Source organism: Triticum aestivum, chromosome 7B (assembly GCF_018294505.1).
Source record: "Triticum aestivum cultivar Chinese Spring chromosome 7B, IWGSC CS RefSeq v2.1, whole genome shotgun sequence".
Taxonomy (NCBI): Eukaryota; Viridiplantae; Streptophyta; class Magnoliopsida; order Poales; family Poaceae; genus Triticum; species Triticum aestivum.
Genome location: NC_057813.1, coordinates 428,357,233 through 428,361,020, shown reverse-complemented (window position 1 = coordinate 428,361,020; position 3,788 = coordinate 428,357,233).

Sequence of the window (3,788 nt, the reverse complement as noted above, 5' to 3'; positions counted from 1 at the left end):
GAATCAACTTAACCTTCTCTTCAGAGTCCTTGATTAAATCTGGTCCGAACAACTGCCGATCTCCAACTTCATCCCACGATAACGGTGTCCTGCACCTCCTTCCGTACAAGGCTTCGAAAGGGGCCATCTTCAAACTGTCTTGATAACTGTTGTTATAAGAGAACTCTGCATACGACAAATTGTCGTCCCAACTAGATCCATAATCTAGCGCACAAGCTCTCAACATGTCCTCCAGAATCTGATTGAGTCTCTCGGTCTGTCCATCTGTCTGTGGATGAAAGGCTGTACTAAACTCTAGCCTAGTACCCAAAGTTAAATGCAACTGGTTCCAAAACTTTGAAGTGAACTGGGTTCCTCTATATGATACGATGGTCCTCGGAACTCCATGTAGACATACGATCCTAGTCATGTATATCGTTGCCAACTTAGCACTCGTAGAGGTGGTCTTCACCGGGATGAAATGAGCTACTTTCGTCAAACGATCGACTACAACCTAGATAGAGTCATAGCCTGAACGAGTCCTGGGCAATCCAATGATAAAATCCATGCCCAGTTTATCCCACTTCCATTCGGGTATCGGCAATGGCTGTAGCAATCTAGCTGGCTTCTGATGCTCTGCCTTAACTCTCTGACATACATCACATACTGCTACATACTCGGCAATATCCTTCTTCATTCCTGTCCACCAGAAACTTTCCTTCAAATCTAGATACATTTAGTGTTTCCTGGGTGAATTGAATACAACGAATCATGGGCCTCCTATAGAATCAACTTCCTGATCTCGGGGTCATTAGGCACATATACGAGATCCTCAAACCATAAAGTGTCGTGCTCATCCTTACAAAATCCCTTAGCCTTTCCTCTGCTCATCCTTTCCTTAATCTTGGCAATCTCCTTGTCAGTCTTCTGGGCTTCTCTGATTTTACCCATCAAAGTGGACTGAATTTCCAATGCTGCTACATAACCTCTCGGAACTATCTCCAAACATAGCTCTCGGAGATCATCTGCTAACTCCTTTGGTAATCCTCCGGTCATGAGCGTGTTAACATAACTCTTGCAGCTCAACGCATCTGCTACGACATTGGCCTTTCCAGGATGATAGTGCAATTTCATATCATAATCCTTGATGAGCTCCAACCATCTCCTTTGCCTGAGGTTCAACTCCTTCTGCGTGAAGATATATTTCAAATTCTTATGATCTGTGTATACCTCACAATGGTTTCCGATGAGAAAATGTCTCCATGTCTTCAACGCATGCACTACTCTACTAACTCAAAATCATGCGTAGCATAATTCAGCTCATGGGGTTTAAGTTGTCGTGAGGCATATGAAACAACACTTCCTTCCTGCATAAGCACTGCTCCAAGTCCTCGACGTGAAGCGTCGCAATACACATGATAATCCTGCCATTGGTCTGGCAGAATCAACACTGGGGCTGTAACCAAACATTTCTTCAACTCCTGAAAACTGGCTTCACACTCCTTAGTCCATTTAAACTTGGTGTCCTTCTTCAATAACTCCATCATGGGCTTTGCAATCCTGGAGAAATTCTCAATGAACCTCCAATAATATCCTGCGAGTCCAAGAAAACTCCTGATCTCACCAACTGATGTGGGTGCCACCCATTTAGTCACAGAAGCAACATTGGTAGGGTCTACTGCTATTCCTTCTCCGAATATAACATGTTCGAGAAATAAAACTTCCTTTAACCAAAACTTACATTTGCTGAACTTGGCATACAACCAATGTTCTCTGAGCTTCTCAAGAACCAAACGCAAATGCTCCTTATGCTCTTCTTCATTCTTCGAGTAGACTAATATATCATCAATGAATACCACGACGAACTTATCCAAAAACTCCATAACCACTTTGTTCATCATATTCATGAAATAGGTAGGCGCGTTAGTCAGACCAAATGACATAATCGTAATACTCATATAGCCCGTACCTTGTGGTAAAAGTTGTCTTAGGTATATCCTGCTCTCCAATCTTCAACTGGTGATAACCCGATCGAAGATCAATCTTAGAGAATACTTTAGCTCCTTGCAACTGGTCAAACAAGTCATTGATCATTGGCAGAGGGTATTTGTTCTTGATCGTCACCTCATTCAATGCACGATAACCAACAACCATCCTTAAAGATCCATCCTTCTCCACTAGAAGCACTGGGGCTCCCCAAGGTGATGAACTTGGTCGAATGTAACCTTTATCCAGTAACTCCTTAATTTGCTTCTTAATTTGTTCCAAATCTTGTGCGGGCATCCGATACGATCTCTTTGATATTGGCCCGGTGCCTGGCAATAGCTCAATCAAAAACTCAATGTCTCGATCTGGTGGCATGCCTGGTAACTCCTCTGGAAATACACCGGGGTAGTCCTTCACCACTCGTACTTCCTCCTGTAGAACTCCTGATAAGGAATTCACTTGAGTCCTCTTCAACACATGCCGGGATACATACTTGATCCTCCTTACTTCTAGGGTGGTGAGGAATATCGACTTACTAGCACAATCAATGTTTCCTCCATATTTTGATAACCAATCTATACCTAATATTATATCCAATCCTTGTGACTCCAAAATTATTAGGTCCGAGGGAAACTCATGTCTGCCAATGGTCAAGGGTAACTGATCACACCATTGGCTGGCCATATACTCTGCTCCTGGCGAGCTTAGTAACATGGGTGACCTAATGTCTAGGGTTGGCAATTTAAACTTGTCCACAAATACCGTTGATATGTATGAATGTGATGCACCAGTATCGAAAAGAACAAGTGTGGGAAATGCATTAATAAAAAACTTACCGATAACTACGTCGGGTTGATCCTCTATCTCCTCCATGCGGATGTGGTTCACCTGATCTTTTGTGAAGGGTTTGGGCTTCTTGGCAGAACTCCCATTGCCATTTCCATTCTTCGCGTCAAGACATTCATTGGCATAATGTCTAGTCTTCTGGCACTTGAAACAGGTAACGTAGCTCAAATCCCTCTTGGCTGGTGTTGAAGGGTTGGAACGATTCTGGCTGCTGCTTCCTCCATTCCCATTGCCATTCTTGGGGCCACCATGTTTATGCGAACTTGCTCCATTGTGCATGTGTCCTCCATGGTTGTGGGTATGTCCTCCTGAGTATGGGGAATAGCGGGGCTTCTGCTGAGCTCCTGAAGTGTACCTCCCCTGTCCATACTTCCTCTTGCGATTGTCAATCTGTTGGTGCTTGCCTTCAATCATGAGAGCCATGTCTACCAACTCCTGGTAGTTGTTGAATGTTGCCACCATCAACTGCATGCTCAACTCATCATTCAGTCCTTCCAGAAACTTCTCTTGCTTAGCGGCATCTGTAGCTACGTCATCAGGGGCATAGCGTGCTAACTTGCTAAACTCATCCACATACTGGCCCACTGTACGTCCTCCTTGGCGCAAGCTGCGAAACTCACACTTCTTCATGCTCATAGCTCCTGCTGAAACATGGGCAGTGCGGAAAGCCTGCTGAAATTGATCCCATGTAACAGTGTCAATGGGGTAAGTGGCTGTGAAATTCTCTCACCATGATGCTGCGGGTCCATCAAGCTGATGTGCGGCAAAACACACTCTCTCCGCATCTGTGCATCCTATAGTGGTTAGCTCTCTTCTAATCTTGCAGAGCCAATCATCTGCAACAATTGGCTCGGTGCTACTAGAGAACACCAACATATTCAACCTTAGGAAACGGGCTAGGTGATCAACAGGGGGTGGCAGTGGTGGGTTGTTGTTGTTGTTGCCTTGGTTCTGATTCTGGACTAAAAGTTGCATCA